At 55.2% G+C, this 20,003-nt stretch overlaps 1 protein-coding gene across 1 annotated transcript in view; it reads right to left on the reverse strand.

Moving 5' to 3' along the window:
* LOC144114707 (Ig-like and fibronectin type-III domain-containing protein 2) overlaps positions 1-19,605 on the reverse strand; it is a 181,472-nt gene extending 161,867 nt beyond the window's left edge. The window contains exon 1 of the mRNA XM_077648606.1: positions 19,175-19,605. The gene's annotated coding sequence lies outside the window, so the exon portion shown is untranslated. The remainder of the gene's footprint in view (positions 1-19,174) is intronic.
* Positions 19,606-20,003: the final 398 nt, after the last annotated feature.

Here is a 20,003-nt window from a genome sequence, read left to right on the forward strand (position 1 = left end):
TTAATGTGGATGGCAGAACTGCGGTCTGTTGATTGCGCGTTCGGCCCGCAAGACCGCCAGTGCGCGCAAGGGTGAGAAAATTCCTATGCCGGGAGACAAACGAGCCTAATCAACCAGCCATGGGGCGCGCTCAACACATCCCAAGGTCAAGCGCATGCAACCAATTTGTGAGCAGCGAGAGCGATGATATACCGCTTAAATTGAACCCGAGCGCAGCTACAGCATGCGTAACTAGTTCCCGCCGCGTCCCGATGAAGTAATGGAGCGGACGTTTTGAATACAAAGGGAGAGTCGCTCAAAACACGCGAGCGCTGTTTTGCCGGATGGCGTCTTGAAGCCACCCTTAATTGGAAGATCTGACCAAGGCGCTGCCCCTGCGTGACGCTTTTGATAAAGCGTGATATGGACCAAAACAGAGGACGCGAATCGAAAGAAGAACGCTGTAAGCAGAAGAAGGAATGGAAGAACGAAAGTATAGCACCAAGCAGCAGAAACGACGAGAGAGAACCATGACCCCGCACCACAAAGTGGAACCGCATGCCAGCGCACCATCGTCCCGCCTTGTCAACCGCATGCAGGCTCACGAGAGCGTCTGCTCTGAAGGCGCTTTCATCCTCCGCAGAAATGCTAACACAGCTGCGAGAGATCGGGAGGTATACAGACAAGAGCTATCCGCCCAACCGCGCGCAACGGCAGCGCAAGGTGGCTCCGGCATGCAGCTCGTGGGCCGCTCGCGTTATGGCGAAAGGAGACAACCAGGCAAGGTCCCCGCAAGCACATCGCGCTCGTCGCCTCCATCGCCCATATAGGGCGGACAACGACAAGTCATCACGCATAAGGGCACGCCTCGGAAGAATCTATTTGTGGCGCACCGTGGCCGGCCCTATTACGCTCGAGCAGCTGCGCGCAATCTACCATAGCGCGACCTCACATTGTCTCACGGGGGAACGAAACGACTAGCAAGGCGGCGCAAAGGAGCCCGAAGCGGAGCTTGTTTGCATATAAATGCGACTCGTTTTGCCATGCAGCACGTCTCGCTATAGATGTGGCCGAGAGGTTCCGCCTCTGCGCACTCGTGTCCGTGCAGGGTGTCCTGCTACGCTTTCGTTTCTAGAGCCCCGCTCGGCTGACATGCACCACAAACCTCCTGCTACTCCCTCACGTCTTTCGTAGCTCATTCATATACTGAAATCGGAGAAGGAACGCGCTAGTTGCGCCCTTGAGTTTTTGGGGGGGCAGTTTGCACGTGTATATGAGGCGGTGCAAGCAGAAGGGTTTTATGGAAGACGGGCCAATAACGATGTCGTCTCCACAGAAAACAGAATAAAACCTCCAATTATAAGTGACGTTGTGAGCCTAGGCGTCGTTTCCATTGAAATGATCTGCCTCACCCTAAGGGAGTTCTAAAGAAAGGCAGTATTTTGATTTGGCTCTGCGCCTGCGCCTCTTGAGAAACCTTTCTCACTGCTGCTGCGGGCTCATGGTCGCTCCTGGCGAAAGGCGTGCGACCAATATCAGCTGGACAGCGGCAGAGTTAGGCACTGCGACGTTGGACGACGGAGCACGCAGGGGGACAAACAAGACTCTCGGCCCGGATGAAGAAACAGAGGCAACGTATACGTATACGCTGTATACGTACGGGGTTCTCCTTTGCCATTACTCGCTTGGCGCTCATACGTGCCACATACCCCTGACAGCGGGGGTGGCCTCGGCGTTTCAGAGCGTTATGGTTCAAGGTGTCACACGGAAAGGAATCGGCGATTGTTGGGCGTAAGCGCTAGTACTTTGATGGAGGATGAGGTGTGGGCAAAGGGGGAACAGAAGGGTACGTGAATGACGTATTTCTCTGATTCTGCGTTTCCTGTGCTTGCGATGTGTGGCTCGCTCGTCTTTTGAGTTCGAATCTTTCAGCAGGAAGAAAGCTCGCGAGCGAGGGCACGGGTCCGTTGGTTCCGCTCATGTCCCCGTGGCCGAGGGCCCATTCCGGAAGTACGTGCAGTTGGGGGCTTTTGTGAAGGTGTAATGTGCAGTTGCCCATGGGTAGTCCCAGGAGCGTACTGGTGACAAAGTCACACTATTATGATGTTGGCTCGGTGAGTGTTATAAAGGTAGCTTTGGCAATCACTTATATTTAGGCCGCTGTGGGGTCGAGAATTCCGATGTGATGACGCTGTTCCTGGTGGTGGGAGCCTACAAATGCAGCCGCAGCATCGGAGTCGGAGCAGGCAGCGTCTACATGGCGCATACGTGTCAAGGGATGGGGTCCTGGGGTGGCGAGCTCTGGATACACGGCGTGCGGGTCCCCTCTCCGGGACCCTGCTGTGGGATATAGGGAGGATGGCGATGAGGGGTGGACGGATGTCTGACGGTGGTCGAATGTCATCGATAAAAATCAGGTATTAGGTGATACATCCTAGACTTTTCTATACTATATATCAAGGCCTTGTTGGGGGATAATCAGGCGGTGATGCAGGGCATGCTGTGGTTTTCTCCTCGAGGGTGGTATGTAAGGCGGTCTTTTCAATGAGGTAACCTGGGTCGTATATCTCGACGCCATGTCTTGTGCGGAGTTTTCCACTCCTTGCGCCGCCTTGCCTTCGTAAACAACATCGTACCAGTTTCCGCGTTAACTGCTTGGAACGTCACCCGCCCTCGTTTCCTTCGCAGTGTACGCATGCGCGGCCGCACGCATGCGTACCAACTGCGCCCCAGACCTAAGTTGCGCAACCGCACTCGTCATCAAAGGTAGCGTTCAGCGAATGAAAGACAACGGTTTGGGAGGGGCGGGTGGCGATCGCCGGCCTTCCACGCTCGCAGAGAACCCTCCACGTGACTTCTCGCGGGGCGCCCGATCCAAGAGAAAAGTAGCACGCATTATAGAAGCGACCCCGGGCATTGTCTCTCGTCGGCGGACGCTGGGCATATTAGGAGCGCGCGCGCGGACTCGGCTCTCTACCTCTGGCTGCGCTGGAAATCTCGCGCACCTCGTTTCACGGGCAGGCGCGGGCCAGCGTGCACAGGCAAGGCCATCGCGAATCAGATAAAGAAAGAGAAGGGAGAGCGAACACGAGGCTCAAAGTGGGGACGAAAAAGGGGGAGGGAGCGGACTTTACGCTGCGCGTGCGGCGCGCTTCTTTGCATACAAATTTGGGAACGGCCCGCGAGCCCATTGCGCCGCTTTTTATACAAGGGTGGGCGACTGACTGGCCGTACTCACACACACGCGGACGACCAACGGGGGGCGGCTCTCGGCGAACGTAGCGAGCGTACACGGCCATGTGGTCTACTTTGTCGTCATTACGGGCCGCGCAGGCTACAGACCGCCGTCCTCGCGAGGCACAGTCCGGCGCGGACGCGAGCAGTAATATCGCCCCGAGCGAAGGAGCCAGGAGGGGCCGCCACATGCGCGCCGCGCCGCTGCTGCTGCTGCCCGCTTCGCTAGCGCGCCACTCGCTTGTCTCGCGGCATTGTGAGCGAAAGGAGGCGCGCACGCGAGGCGCTAGCTTGGCTCGGTGTGTGTGTACGCGCAGACGACGCACGCGCGTGGAATACCCTGATGTAACCAAATGCGAGCGTATCCTTCGTCCCGTGCGAAGACGCGGGGAAACAGAGGAGGGGAAGAAAGTGCGCGTGAGAACCGGGCCTTTCGGCTGGGAGTCGCCCGTGCGAGTCAAAATTACCTTCAGCCCACGGAGGCGCAATGTGTTCTATAATTACGCTCGCGATCGTTATCACCACACACGCGCGGCACGCCGGGGAAATAATTGTAGAATTGTGTCTCGCGATCCGCCTCACCGCAGTAAGCTATGCGCACCACTTCCAAAAAAGCTGCGACGAGATGCCCCGCGTATTCAGCGCCGGACTGAGGCAGGCACGCACTGTTACAGCCGCGAAGCGAAACCCTTGCGCGTGGCTGAAGCGGCCGGTGAATGCATCACAGTGCGCGATACCGACAGGCCAGAAAGCACGACCCAGGGTTGATCTTGTCAAAGAGATAACATCGAAAAGCATTTCGAAACACAACGACACGGAGAATGGTTGCAGGAATGCATGGGAGAGGTGGCACTACACTCGAAGTGTGCCGTTGAGACGCGTTAAGCCGTCTCAAAAGAAACCTTGAAGGATGCGGGGAAAAGTTGAAATATAGTGCGGCGCGCGAGGCAGGCAAGGTCTGCACAACCAAAATGAGCACAAAGGGGCACCGCAGATCGGAGCGCTACGCAGTAAGCAACGGGTGACGCGCGATAAGGTAGTACTCTGCGCGGCGCCACATACTAATGGCGCCGGGACAAGCCAGAGACTGCTTCCAGTTACTGTTCCCTTGGCGTGCAGGTCACGTGGGCCCACCGCTCGTTACGTAACAGCGCACATATGCGAAGGTGAGCAACGCCACGCGTTTGTTGCCGAGCGAGATAAACGCGCAGCTGATTGGGACGCCAACGGAACAGGGCTTTCGAGGGCGAGGTTGCGAGGGGGGAAGAGGAAAAAGACAAAATCTTGTCCTTGTGCGCCTCTGGCAACGAATCAGACGTGCGCGATCGCCCTCGAAGGATCTGTTTTTAGATACTGCGTGCGCGGCCGGGACGTGTGTCGCGCGGAGCGTGTGTTCCCCCGAGGAGGCGAGTCCACTTCGCGACTGAGTGGCCTGGTTGAACGGAGAGAGCTCGCCGGCAGCCGCAGAAACGAGGGATGTCCTGGAAAATGAAGGGTCGAATCGGGAGCCTCGGATGCACGATTACGTGAAAAGCATCTTGAATTTTGATCCACTTTGACCGCTGATTCTGTAGGCCGTTGGAATCATGCGTGTATGGAAATTATTGTTTTATTATTCCATTAATTTTGCCCCTTTTGTTTTTACATTTTGTGGCATCACTCGTGCAGTTCATCCCCACAGGAACCGAGTACTGCACTGGACTTGCATTCACAATAGGTCGTGCTCTGTTGCATCGCTTCAACACCGCCTTGAACGAGTGGGAGGCTTAGTGTTGTTGTTACGCTCACATAAGGTCGCTATCATTTGGAGCCGAAGACAGTGTGCGTACCAATATTCAGGGCTGTAGAGGGGAAAAACACCAGATGGCGTCACACTGCAGCCCGGCGCGTTGCGGTACGCAAGCTTGTGTGCAGCTGCCGTGCTTCATTATCGTGTTGTTGTTGTTGTTGTTATCCTCATACTATTCATTATCGTGTACAGCTTTGAAACACGACTTCGTCCTTTCTCATTTTCGCATGCAAGTTGGTCGCCCTGAGACCCACAGCACAGCGGGCAGTATAATGTTTAATGCACCGACGACCGCAGCCACATGGCTCGTGAGCGAAATTAGATGTTGTGGTTACGATAACGTACGCGTTACCACAGCTAACTTATAAGCGGCTGTCTTTTTCTTTTTACGAGTACGGATAACTGGGCGGGCACGTATGCGGCTTCCGGTTGGATGCGACGCTTGTTCAAGCGAACCCGGAGGCCTGTTCTGCCTGGAGGCGCCTCGGGACGACAGCCGCGTGGCTGTGTTCCAAAGAACCACTTGACGATGCTCTCCCTCTTGTTAAGCCTTTATTTAACCTCGCAAGGTAAACCGTCTCTTGACTGCACACGCTTTCATGTCATGTCCGGCGTTTACAGGCACGTCATTGCGGGTGTCGTGGATGACGAACTTCCGCCGCCAGTGTTCGGCTTTGCAATGCTTGCAAGTTTCGGCATGACGAGCGTACGTTCAAGTCATTTGAGGAAGTCATAAATCATTCTTAGTAAAACAAAATCAAACGGCCGACATAGCTTCTACGACACTTTGCACGACGGTACGCGATGTAATTCTTGTCGCTCTCATTGCGAACCACGGCAGACCACGGGCGGCGTATTTTGTGCCAGTAATGAGCCATACCGTAAGCTAAATTTTCTTTACTTAGATCAGGAACAATCTATTTTTTTGTCTGTGTCCGGATGGGGGAGGGAGAACTTTTCCCTGCGGCAGTTTGGAAAATTTCGACATTTTTGCCAGCGTTGTTTAGTTTTTTTTTTTTTCTAATCCTTGCTGTCCTTCGGGATGAATGGAGTCGATAGCCTAGAAATTTATCGAGGCAGTTCGTAAATTGTTCACTCGAAAAAAAATGTTCTCAGTAGAATTCCTTCACAACTTAAAAAAAAGAAACATCTAGGCCCAGTTTTAGAAAGGGAAAATTCCCCGAATAGAACATTAGTGTTTTGTGCGTGGACTGTTGATCTATATGGTGCAGGTGGAAACCCGAATGTCTGTAGTTCAGGCATGTTCGACTTCACGGCACTGTCTGTTTCCGCTGACGTACACCATGATGCTGCTTTCATACGTATGCAGTTATTAATCATCACACGTGTCATGAAGAATAAACATATACAGAACCGTGTGAGAAACACCTTATTGTCGTGGCATCAGTCCAGTTTTCACTCCGTTGCTCTTGCGCCTCGAGTGCACTAAATAGGAGGTTTTCTACAGCTTAATTTTAAGCACGCAGTGGCCTCTAATTGTCGCGATCGAAAGTGCACGTCCACACACACGCGTTTTTTGTTGACACCCCCCCCCCCCTCCCCTCTATATTTAAAATTTCTACGCGGCGCTTCTTAGAAATGAACGAAGTAAAGAGAGAGATCTGGATGACTCGTTCGTTAAAAGCCGCGCGAAAGGAACCACAAGAAGGTTTCAAAAAGCAGTGTCGCAGACGGGGAACGCATGAATCAAAGCGGCCGGCACACTCACTATAACGTTATTCCCAAACCAACGGCCGTATCTAGCATTCTTCGCCGAAACTGTCAACGGGCACACTCCGCCGCTGCCCGGAGGAGTATTTGTCGTCCTGCCGAAAAGCAAAAGGCCGCGGGTTCAGTTCCGAGGCGCATTACGACAGAGGCAAAGTGCAAAAACACTCCTGTGCTGAGAATTTCGCTGCAAGTTAAAGAACTCACAACTGACAGTGTGGCCTTGAAATTTAAATTTCACATTTTTTTCTTTTTAACAGTCAATGTTTTTAAGCGGCAAACAACAGACAACGCAGACGGCCCGAGTATTGAGGTACAGCTCGTGCAGTCTGCGTCTGTAGGGCCTGAGACGAGACACGAATTTTCGTAACGAAAAACTACAACGTCATCAACAACGTCCAAATGCCTCAAGCCCTACTTAAAACGCTCAGAAAACGTATGCCAACGACTCACAGACGCTAAATTATATAAGCATTGGGTGCCTCCTCATCTCAGCAGCGACATTCTTCGACACTCTTTGTTGTTTTGCGCGCGAGGTATTGAGCCACATCGTAGAGCTGGGCTACTGCCATGAATCCGGGCTACATACATGTTTCATTGCGTGACGTAAATATCCCGAAACGCCGAAGGTGTGTCTAGCAAGTATTCAGTCAAGCAAATAAAGACGTTTTTCCTTCCTCCGTACAGCTATAGTAAAGCCCTGTCACTGGTTGCCAACCCCGCGAAATAATAGTGCAACCGCTTTCCAAACTGCCACCATAGCCGTGCTGCGTGACAAGGGAAGAGTGGCCAGTGTGTTTGTTCCCTTTGGTTCGTAGCCGCCGTCATTTGTCGTCATTTCAGACGTTCCTTTCTATTTCGCCTCGATATTTTCGGTAACGCTCAAGCTTCCCTGCCACTGTAATCGCAGAGCCAACGACTGCACGAAGCGTCGAACCAGTCAGACGGGTGGTACTGTGCCGGAACCAAGGACGAGTTTTTACACGTGTTGGAGCTACTGTGAAGCTGAGTGCCCCTCGTCGCAGGATGAACCAAAGGTGTCCCGCTCTTCTCTAACACTACTGGTTCGCGCCGCGAACTGACAGTTCCCATGCGCGCGCAGTACTGGTCGAACCGGAGCGGCCCCGTGGCTTGAAGAGCTGCTTTAAAACGGCTCGCGGCCGCCGGGCGCGAGCGAGCCACCGCAGCCAGGGGGATCCTTGGCCTCGCCGCCTCCCTCTTCCTGCCTCTCTTTGCATTTGACGCCATTTTCCGCAGGCTGTAGCTGCAGGCTCAGTGCGGCGCGCCGCTCTTCAGAGAAGAATGTCGCTGCCAGATTTCCCTCGCCTCCCTCCTTCGCTGGTGGCCCCCACCGCTGGCTCGGCCGTCGTCCGCTCGTTGCCAGATTGGCAGCGGCGGACACGCATCGCGCGCGGTTGCGACACAAGGGAGGAGAGGCTAAAGGGCCCGCCCCGAGACCAGCGGCGGTAACCCAGGGACACGCGCTCGCTTGCGTGGGCTTCTCGACCCTGGCTTCCGGTTCGCGCGCCTCACTTGTGGCGGCGGCGGCAGCGGACGGCGTCCGCTCGCTCTCTCGGCAGCTCGGCAACAGTGGCGCGGCTGGCCGCGCCCTGGCAACACTCGCCGAGCTCCCTGACAGCTAGGAACGGAAGTCCCCAGCGCTGCTGGAATGTGTATACACACAGGCACGGCGGGGCTAAAAGCGTGGCGTGCCGTTCTCGGAGGCTGTTGGCCGTTTAAAGACCACTGGAGAAATGGGCGAAGAAAGTGTATACACATTACTCGTGCGCGAGGCTGCCAAGGCGGAAGGACAAAGCGCTTTCTTCGCCGCGCTAATGAAAGACGGCCTGAGAACGAAACCGACTGCGCGCAGCACTGGGTTCCGCCTTGGCAGCGGTTGCCCCCGCGAGCCTAGCTGTCTGCTGTGTGGCAGCGTGCACGTGTCCGCGCACGCTTTTTCCTTGGCCGGGCTCCCTGGTGGTTTTCTCCCCGTCCTCGCGTTGTCTGGAGAAGCTCTTACGGCTTCGTCTGCAGAGATGCAACGGTGTGTGCCCGTTAAACGGCCCATTCCAAGCTTCAGCCATGACTGCTTCCGCCGCGTGCTTGCCCGTTCCATCGAGGATTCAACGACCCTATATGCGCGAGGCTGCCTGATTATACGATACGCGTGAAATGAAATGAATAAAATGTGAATGCTTGGTAATGATATTCATATTTAAGGCTGCACGTTGAAAAACCGTGCGTCGGCTTCCCGCAAAATGCCTGTTATGCGGTGTGAAACTGAAATCTCCGCCCTCCTGCGTCAGTTGCACAGTGAACACAGGACGATCATGAAACCTGATGCGAGAATGCTGCGATAGGGGTTGCATTTCCCCTCGTTGATTACCTCGATGCTTTTAATCTAATAAACTATAGCGGTTCCCTCATTCTCGAAAAAGTTACAAATAGCCCTGGATGGCGCCTACCCGGAGCAAGAGGCCCGGGGTAAAGATGCAAGCGCGACACGATCGAGGCAGCGCGGCTCCGCGGTTGCTTCTCCGCGCGCGTCCGCAAGGAAAATCCAAGAAGCGGAGACAATTCTTGCCGCGACAGTGGAAGGACACCCCCGCCCCTTTATTACGGCCGTTCGAAAATAAGCCCTCCGTTCCCGGAGCGCTGTTCGACGACCTTGTTCGCAGCAGCGCTATCGGCGATCCGATCAGCGCGCAACAGACGCGGACGGCGCCGGAGCAGTAGCAACAGCGCCCGTGCGTGCGTGCGCGTGTATTTTCAGGGGCTTCCCGATGGCAAGCCGTCCTTCTTCCGCGTCTCACCAGCGCAGCGAGTGGCACTCGGACTCGGCCGCCGAGCGACCACGGCTAATTCCTTCTCCCGTACACTGCTAATGGAGGCGCTTCGAAAATAGCTTCCCCACCTTCGTCGGCGGCATCGCCAATGCCCGCGAGAGAGTCGATGCCGCGCCGCGCAAAACATGCGGTTTCTGGCCAGCCGCGTGATTGTCTCGGGCCGGGCGGTCGCGAAGACGCTGCGCGCGCGTGTGAAGAAAAGGAGCCAGCCCCGCTCAAAAGAAAGGCGACAATGATTGCGTCGGGCCCCTCAACGAAGCCCGTAACCACTCCCCGCGCGCAGCAGTGCGGCTTGTGGCGTGTATGTGTGCCCGTGTACGCTTCCCTCTTCGAAGCCCAAATGTAGGCGCGGACGGTGCTGGAGCTGCAGTGCGGCAGGCAATTTACCGACGGACAGAAGCTTCCTCGACTGACCCACTAATCTGCGCCACTGTTTACAAACTCGCGAGCGACAGGTTTGTGGACCTGCGTGAGCGCGTCTGGTGGGAAGAAAGATAGAGAGAGAAAAAAAGCAAATGAGCCAATTGGCTTCTGTGCGCGCCCAATTCTGCTTCAGAGCGGCGGTGCGCTGTACTGTGTGAAACCTCTCGCGTGCGATTATAATCTTACACAAAAGACGACATCGCTCCGTGTTTATCGCTGCGCTATAGGTCGAGATTCGCGCTCGTTCTGTTGGCTGTTCCTTTCTCCGCGGACCAGGAAGTCGTGTGCTGGTCGGCATGCATGCGCGCTGAACGCTCGACAGATACTCACCTCCAGCGAAGGTGGTGCTACCCTGAGCCCGTGATCTTAACCTTTCTGCCACCACTATAGGGTGGTCGGCAGGGTTCTCTCACCAAGGGTCCAATACTAACGGCCTTTTGAAAAGGGCCCGGCAGCATGCTTCTGAGCTTCCTGCAGCTGCTTCATACTTGGCACATGACGAGCAACGGAGGCTCTTGATACCTGCCTCATTCGTACATCAAGTAGTCTGAGGCGTTCAAATGAATACGAAAAAGGCAGCCTCTCCCGCACCACTAAACAAATAGGGAAGTGCTACTATATAGCACTGGAAGCGACCCACAGCCGTGAAAATGGGCCCCGCGAAACTCTTCTGGTCTCCCCTGGGAAGTAGCGGGCAAGGGTGCGCCACGCGGAATGGAAAATTGGTTGTCAGGTTGAAGGTTACGAGGGTTTGGGCGGAACTGGGGAGACCGAGTTTGGTTTGATCTGTCTGGTCCTTCTTGGTTCCTATGTAGGCCTGCCTGGCCAGGGCAGGGAGAGCGCCAAGTCGGTCCCACTAATGCGGCCACTGGTCACCGGATGCCAGTTAACCCGCCGGACGCACCGGGCTGCGACCTCGGAGACAGGAAAACCTATCACGGGGGTGGCGACCTATAGGGCCCCTCCTCGACGGCCGTTTCTATGACCCGCAACAAATACGCACCCGGGTGATCTGTTTCGTCGACTTCAACGGGCGATGGAAGCAACGCCTGTTGGGTTTTTCTCGTAAGCGGCGAAATACCATACAGGTATTTTTAACATCGTGCTACTCTCACCTGACTAACCTGACACACTGAGCTGGCGAGGCGCGTGATGTTATATTGGTTCGCCAGGATGTCAATAGTATTCCTCGTGCTTCAATACCCCACTTCGCACAGCGCTCACTAGAGCGGGTCCGACTGGCCAGCAACGTAAAAATGCACGCAACTTCGTAAACTGAAGTGTAGACTCCCGACGTTCACAGATGCCAGTTCGGCCACGGGCTCAGAGATGCACGCTCCTGGTACTGTACAGCGCTCTCGAGAGCGAGCGGAAATCGCTTCCACTGGACGAGAGCAATGCAGGAGAAGGCCGCCGCACGCGTACGCGTGGTAAGGATTGCGAGAAGAGGAGGGTCCTTGCACGGCGTCGCCTCGCACCGGCACGAGTAGCGCACGACAGGAAAGATGGAGGAGACGACGGAGAGCGAAGGAAAAGGAAAGAACCGTACAGTCGGCACAGCGGGTTCGCAACTGCCGCCAGCGTCGGCGGACGAGGCCGGACAATAGAACCGGCCGGAGAAAAAGAAAATGGAGCCGGCGCACGCGCGCGCGATAAAGCAGCCTGCGCAACGACGGAGCCAGCAGCGATCGCATAGTATATGGCACACGGGCTCGCCGCTCGGGGGTATAAGACACGCGGGGAGGCTCCTTTTCCGGCGGATGCTCACTCCGCGGTCAGGGCTCACGGGGTGGACCACTCGAGAGACGACAGCGGGGCTCGTGCCGCCGTAACTTGCATTAGCCGCTCGGTTTCTCTCGCGCCCGGCTGTTGTGGGCCCTGCCGGCCCGCGTCCCGGCTCAGTTCGCGTGCGAGTCTTTGCTCCCTTTCCCTTCGCCCCTCGTTTTCGTCAGTTCGCTCGCTGGCACACATATGCGTGCGTGCTGCGCTCAATTTTTAATGAAGCCGGTCGGAACGCTAGGGTTCTGAAAGGCGCGATAGGCCTCTCGTTTTGTGCGCTTTCCTGCTCCCTGTTCTTTTGGCCACCGCGCTGTGCCTTGGGAGCATTGGAGAACGTATGCCAATCGCTCATTTAGGGTTTGGGTGCAAGCGGACGCTGATTTCTGTCTTTTCTTTTTTCATTGCACCTCCGGATGTGTCTTTGTTGTTCATAGTTCCTGCCTACCCTAATGAGAGAAAAAAAAGATAAAAGGTTCCTCCGCTGAAATAAGTGGCGGCGAGGACAGAATGATATGAAAACGTCTGCGAGAAACTCACGAGACTCGGCCAGAGCTCTGTCTGTCAAAGCTGAAAAATTAGTGCACACGGGGTTGGCTAATGACTGGTCCATTTCGCTCAGCGAAGGCAATGGTTCTTCGTAGAGTGGTTGGACACGTATGAAACACGCGCCCACGGAATGTTACTGAACAGTCGTCAGTGGCAATCGGCCGCGTCTACACAAGAGAGCGAAGGGGGATGAAACTTGTGGACAAGCAAGAGACCCCCCCATTCCCGGGCCTTTGCGCCGTAGGTTTTAGTCAGGTGTTACCAAACAATGTGAACAAAACGGATGCGAAAAAAAAAGTAAGATACTAGGTCATTAGAGAGCCCCGGATTCAGCAAGCGCCATATTTCGGAAGTAATGCCGATTAACGTACGGCAGGCCTTCTGCAAGCCGCTTGATGGTTCCCTCCAAGTACCCCATTGTTCTCGGCACAGAAGCACGACCGCGGCACCACCCAATTAAAATGCAGGCAGTCACGATCCTCTCTCATAGCCGATGCACCTTTAAAATTTCATGCTGTGTACCGAACCGGTCGACCTCTGTAGGGCTTTGCTTCGGACTCGTGATAATTAATGGATATTTACGTGGGAAAGCGACGGAGTGGGCTATGAGGCACGCCGCAGCGGAATGCTCGGGATTAATTTCTTTCTCCCGTGTCTCGTAGCTGCCAAAGTCGGGATCGAACCCACAGCCTCGTTCACAGTTGCGGAGCACCATCGCCATTGGGCAACCATAGCGGGCCCGGGCTCGTACTACAACCTGTAGCCCCTTTCTGAACCTTCTGACGCGAGAGCGTTAAGGTTCCCGCAGCAGCAATCTAAACGGGCCACCTAGGTCACGTGACATTTTAACGTCATCACAACCTGCTCACCGGATTGTGAGCAGACTGCCCACAGTGGCAGGTGAAAGTTAAATTAATGACTGGCCGCGAGAGGTTTCTCGGGAAGAGCAACCTAGGTCGCACAAGACCCACCGGTGGCAGGACCTGCTGTCACAGGGCACTGGCGCATCGCTTAGCCGCTGCACCACTGCGCCAGGAGGGGTATGGCCACTCCAAGGGATCTATGAATGTACAAGCCGAGACTGACCAATTCCGTATATATGGCCATTAACCCGTTAACGCTATCGCGTCATAGCCTTAAGGCGGGGCGTTAGCGCCCCTCCAATTTCTAACGCACGTTTCGCTGAGCCGGAGGTGGCAAAACCGGACTTAACTGCCTGTATAGGCGAGTCCACTCGGGCCCATGCCTACAGTTGACCCGAGCGCTCAGTCAGTGATTTGACGCGGTTAAAACCGAAATGTAAGTCGAACCAAACTAGCAGACAGAGCCTGGCGCTAGAGGGACTTGACACGCACCACTACCTTATCCCGAGAGATCTGCGCAGGAGAAAGAAAACTCGGAAACTAGTTCCGGTGCCCGCCGCCGGCATGCCACCTAAATCTCGATTCGCCTCGCGCGATGGCGAAACGGGAGCGATTCATTGGCCAGACGCGTGGGTGCGCGCGACCGACGGAGATATCGCCTCCCCGCCCAGCGCCGTCCTTCTGCACCGAGTGCTTGCGTATATAGCACGCGTGCACGCGCCGGATGTGGCCGATCTTCATCGCGCTTTGGAGTCCCCCCCCCCTGCGTCCCAATCGTGAAGATATACAGCGCGTCACACCTTTTGCCGCCGGTGTTCAGTACTAACTCCAAGTTGTCTGCGTGTTCCGTGTATTCTGTGTACGCACAAGGATGCATGCCATTTCCCTGCATACAAACGATGAAGTGGCGGCCAAGCGCGCCTGCAATAGGAGGGCCACGACGAGTGAACCAACAGATTCTGGCAGACGGAGTAATAATAATAATAATAATTGGTTTTGGGGGGAAAGGAAATGGCGCAGTATCTGTCTCATATATCGTTGGACACCTGAACCGCGCCGTAAGGGAAGGGATAAGGGAGGGAGTGAAAGAAGAAAGGAAGAAGAGGTACCGTAGTGGAGGGCTCCGGAATAATTTCGACCCCCTGGGGATCTTTAACGTGCACCGACATCGCACAGCACACTGGCGCCTTAGCGTTTTTCCTCCATAAAAACGCAGCCGCCGCGGTCGGGTTCGAACCCGGGAACTCCGGATCAGTAGTCGAGCGCCCTAACCACTGAGCCACCGCGGCGGGGCGCAGACGGAGGGCAGACTCGCGCTTCGCGCCGATGCAAGTCACACCAGATTCCAGCGGCGAACCGCGCAGTATCCAGTCAAAAAAGCCTTCAGCAAGCGTCTCAGCGGAGGTGGCTGTCGAGCGCCGACTGCTACAGCAGTGTTGACGACGATAAGTTGGTTTCGTGGGCCTGCGAAGACAGCTTTCAGGTACAATTGACGGCATTTTGCGAGGGGAGAAGCATTGCGACGGACTTAGTGACGAGGCAGCGCGCGCACAGCGATGCGTTACACACTTCAAACGCTGTACTTCGGCGACAGCCTTGGGCGGAATACAGTAGGTTGCAGAACCCGTCGTAACAGTTAGGCATCGGACAAGTTATGCGCGGCAAAAAAATTGTTCGCAAGAAGGTCGCTTCCTGGGTGCCCATTGGAAACCGGAGCGCGTGATCGGGCCGGCAAGCGCGAGACTATCTTCGACTCGATTATACGGCGAAAAATACTGGGTCGCGGACTCGACAATGGTGGCCGCCCGCGGATTGTGAGGCGCCGCCGCGAGGCGATCGTGACGGCCTGCAAGAGCGCTTCCCCGCAGGGACCGGCCCCGGCACGCATAGGTAGCGGCGGCGCCACGTCCCCGTTAGAGCCGCTGCCGGTGGCCGCCCTTCCTTTGCCGGCGCTCTTTGTCTTGGCGGCCGCGCTGAGAGGCAGGCACACGCCCACAGCCCCGGCCGACCCGGTCACCACGACCACTGGCCCCACGTATCCCTCGCGACCCCTGAGTCGGCAAGGAATGTCCCTCTACCGAGTGAGGTCTCGTGCTTTGCGGGTGTTCCTCAGCGCGAGTCAATCACAAGTCGGCATTTTGATGCGCTTTAATAAACCGTGCTTCGAGGGCCGCCTTCGGTGCGTATTGGAGGCGAGTAGAAAGCGATTGGGGACGCCATCAGCGGCAGCGGGGCCGCGCGCACCGCACACCCGGCAACAAGGGGAGAGCGTGGTCGCACAGCGGGGCGATCGACCTTCGGTCGCCGCCCCCGCGCTCTTTTTTATTTTCTCAGTGACGGACTAAGGAACGGGGTGTGTGGCCGAAGGCAGCGCGTCGCGTCGCCCGACCAGCTGTCGGGCACAACGTTCTGCATGAAACTCGTCGCTAACTTGGCCTTTGTGTTTAGCGCTCGCTGGTGACGAATCGACGAAGGTCGAGCTCCGTTGTCGCGACTAAGTGACTCACTTCAGGAGCGAGGCTTACTTATAACGAACACTTCGCACTGGCAGCTGAGTAGGCACCAACTAGATGCAAGCCGACCGAAACTGGCCATCAGAATACCCGGCAAATTTCGTCTCCTTTACTTTTCGATCGACTTACTCGCCTCGGCCGCGAACGTCGCTGGCGATGAAAGCGTGCAGAAACCAATCTCCACAACCTTTTCTGGATCGCTCAGTAGCGTGCGCTATCCTGAAGGTGCGCGGAAGCTCAGAGGCTTCACACATCAGGGGCTCCTAATCGCGAGGCACTGCAGCGCACTCGAGGCGCGCGCACTGCTGTCAGACGCCGGCCTCGCTCAAGTTCTCTGCCTTCTGAGGATTACGAACACCGTGCACGATCCAGAAAAGGCGCGGTGCAGATAGCGACGCCCTTGGGTTCGTTCTGAGGTAACGTTTCTGAGTGGCATCATTATAACGTGTGGCCGAAAAGCTGGGTGGTCGCGTTAAACATGCCCCGGCAAATCAAACGAGACCGATCGCTCGAAATACGGCACACGTATATAGGAAATGCAGGAAACGTGTCGACTCGATTGCATTCATCGATTAAATTTCATTCGCAAAGAGTCATGCATCACGGAATGGTTATATTGTACGTGCCTCAGAGCGATGGCAGCAACATCAGTGGCAACGAGAGCAACACGCCATCTGACTGTAGCGCATCAGCAGCGCGAGCTGTTGGGGGCTACAGGCAATGATCACGTAATAATAACAGCAATAATAAGAAAAAAGAACGGCATAAGAGCGCGAAAACAAATAAAGACCTTGCCTTGTCCTTGTGTGCTTTCGCGCTGCTTTCTATATCGCACTGCGGATCGACCTTTGATCGCCGTTCCCCGGCCTTAAGTGCGCTTCCTCCAATGGACAGGGGAACACTGAGGGGGCGCTTGGCGCAAACACTCCGCGAACAGGCGCAGCCTTCAGCTGTACCAGGCGCACTGCGCGCGATGACCGCATTGATAGCGCACCAACACCGCTGCACAAGAGGCGTGTACGTCAAAGCGCCGCGACTAGCGCGAGCACCGAGGTGATGATGGGCGGTACGAGCTGCAGCGGCAGTCTGTCTGAAGCCATACGCGCTATTGACCTGACCACTTCGCGATCATTCCGGTTAGCACTGGCTCAGAGTGGCTGTAATAGAGGACCTGTTGAAAAGCATGCGTTGTCTCAGTGGTCGAAGGTTAGGCTCACTCTGCGACAGACTGAGTCGTTGAGGAATGTAGTAATTTCTGCACGTATTCGCTGGCGGGTTGGCAAACTATTCATCTTGAGGTAAGAAAGCTGACATGTAAGGAAGCTTGCTAACTGGTCATCGTATGATAAAAAAAAAACAAATAAGAACATGGAGGCAGGCAGAGTTGGTCACTTTACACTCGCGTTGGGAGCACACGAGAGATGTCTTTGAGCACTGAACTCCGCTCCGCTTCGCTGAATACGCGGTGCAGACTTCCGCGTTCGGCCCAGTCAGTGGGAGGTTCGAGTCGCCGCTCGTTTGGTTCTTCCACATTAAGGAGGATGCCAGAGCGTTTGGGAAGGCAACGTCTCTGAACAGGAATCACGAGAGAGGAAAAGCGAACTTTCTGGCACTGATCATCTACTATAGAGCGTCTACCACTACGTCTGCCGCAGAAAAAAACATAGAGGACTATCGAATTAAGGCGCCACGCGAGAGGAAAGAGAATCAGGCGCGAGAAAAATGAGTGACGGGGGTAGGGGGATCAACCACTGGCTCAGTCAAGCCTCCGCACATTTCAGACGAACAGGTAGTTAATAAGTACTTGGAGGCCAGCATACCGGAGAATTAAGGTACCGGAAGATACCGGAGAATCAAGAAGATAAATTCTCCAGAAAAAAAAAATGCTCAGGAAACAAGCGTTATGCTAACGTGGTTGTCGTTACCACGGCACTTAATTCCACTAAACTGTCGGAGGCGATTCCGACGAGGAAAGTGATCGAGCCGCGTCATTTACGCAGAGTATTGGCATAGATGTGCGGATTCAGCATTTGACGATGCATACCATTAGTGCTGCAGCACGCGGATTTACTCTTGTCTCTTCTATACGTGCCAGTTTTGGTTTGGTTCCCCCCACCCCCTCCTCTTTTCTGTCGCTATGTGGAGTGGTTTTAGTGAAAGAAAATTTCTTGACACATCCTTACAGCGTGATATTTGTAACGTTACAGACTAACAACGAAAGCCCCGTGGTCCTTTAAGTTCTTTGAGAAATAATTATGCGGTGAATAAATCTGGCAAACAACGTGGGGCTTTTAAGAATAACAACAGCACAGTTGACTGGCGTGTACGTCACACGTCCTGTAACAGAAGCACTTCACTAGAAAGTGCTTCTGTTATACGGGCGTCCAATAAGCAATAACAGCATACATCAACCGTATGGCGAAGACGACACCACATACTAAAGCGTGAAAAAGTGATCTAAAAACGGAGTGAGCAGCTTAATTGCACCGTCTACGCATGCGAGTCACAGTGAGCGTTAAGATTCGACCAGTGCGGCTACTGCTTGAGGGAAGACGCGTGGAGACGGCGGGAACCTGGAGAAGGTCCGCCCAGTCGAGGTGTAGCTTTGGAGAGGGCTGAAACTCGCCAGCGGGGAGTTCAGTGCCTCCGCCCACTTCGTGAATAGCGAACTTCGAGCGCTCGCTGAAAGCACCAATATTCACTGCCTTCTCTGACTTAATTACAGTAGAAAAAGAAACAAGCAACCGACGTTCTAACTCACAGCAATGCGGACGCAAGGAGGAGCAACTCTGAGCGTCTTAGTAGTCTGCGTACTCCCCGCAAAAAATGGATGAGCTCCATTAGAATGCAGTGAATAAACTTCCTGTCAAAGGGTTCGGCGCAAAGCAGTGGCGGTGGTTGCACGCGTGAGCATGCGTTCGATCGGTTGACCCTTCCCGCTGAGCAGTGCTGCAGTACACGCAGGGGGTTATCCGTAATGTATGGCGCCGTTTACCGCACCTCATGCTCGTATCGAGCGTTTGACGTGAAACGCATACTGAAAGACGGCGCTAAATCAGGAGACCTCGTGGACCCCCTATAGGAAGTTCGTGCCTCAACAAAAAAAAAGAGCTTAAAATGCGTTTGTAGGGGCGTTAAACTGAAAACCGATGTACGTCATGCGCTCATGGAGAATCAACTTGAGACCATCTTTATAAAGCAATTTTAAGTCAACGGACGTACGAGTGTCCTCGACTGTCGTCGATAAGTCGCTCTCATGTTCTGACAAGTTCGCCGAAAAATCTGCTGACGATGCTGATGGGTGCGCATGGTAGAGAAAGAAATCACTGCTTGACGCATGAATAAACGAGAAACGTGAAACTGCTACACCCACGCTTTACAGCTTCAGTCGACCTCAGGGTGCACGCGTGGGACCGCCCCTGAGCTCTGCTCACAGCTCCCCAGAGAGGCCCGTTCGAAGCCGTCAGTACTCACCGAGCGTCGCGGAAGTTCCTGCTCTCTCCTGGGAAGCTGCGCTAGGCGCCAACTCTTGATCTCTCCTCTGTCGCTGTCCGCTCGACACGGCAAAAGTCAGAACGACCTGGTGACCGACCGACCAGCGCTACAGCGGTTGATCACAGGCAGAGTTTTTTTCGGCCCCCGGAAATCCAAAGGGTCCTCCCTCTTCAGGCCACCGGGGAGTCGTCTGCTCAACGGCGGCAGCGCGTGCGCGACTCTGCACAGTCTGGCCAGCGAGTGCGTCCCTCTCGCCCTGCGTCGACCCAACGGCGGTAGCGTTTTCGGAGGCACCGCGCGCGCACTCGGCGAGGGAATGGCACTGACTGAACAGGTCGGCCGCCCGCGAGCGATTGAATATACGGCCGGCGCCGCCATAGCGGAACGACGCCCGACGGCAGCGCCACGCTTCTTTTGCCTTCAATCTCGGAACTCTCTCGCAAGCTGCTCTTGTCGCCGCCGCGCGCTCGCCCCTCCGGCGGTGCCTCCCCCCCCCCCCCCCCTTACCGGCTGCAAAGCAGCCAGTGTTTGACAGCGGGGCGTTCATTACAATTCTGCCCCTGTGATTCCCCTTCATGAGTATTTCTCTTATTTCTGTCTCGCTCGGGCCAATTTTTCTTGGAGACGAGCTCTGCCTGAGGTCGTGACTCATCATGTGCGCGCCTCGAGTCGCCGTACACCGCTGGAATGTCCCGCTTCCGAGAAAAGTTCAAGCTGACTTAATATAAACGACTGTCGCGCTGCTAATATCGAAAACACGCGTTTATCAGTGCCAGGAAAGTGTAGGCTATTCCTACCTTTGCCTGCG

Source organism: Amblyomma americanum, chromosome 1, assembly GCF_052857255.1.
Source record: "Amblyomma americanum isolate KBUSLIRL-KWMA chromosome 1, ASM5285725v1, whole genome shotgun sequence".
Lineage (NCBI taxonomy): Eukaryota > Metazoa > Arthropoda > Arachnida > Ixodida > Ixodidae > Amblyomma > Amblyomma americanum.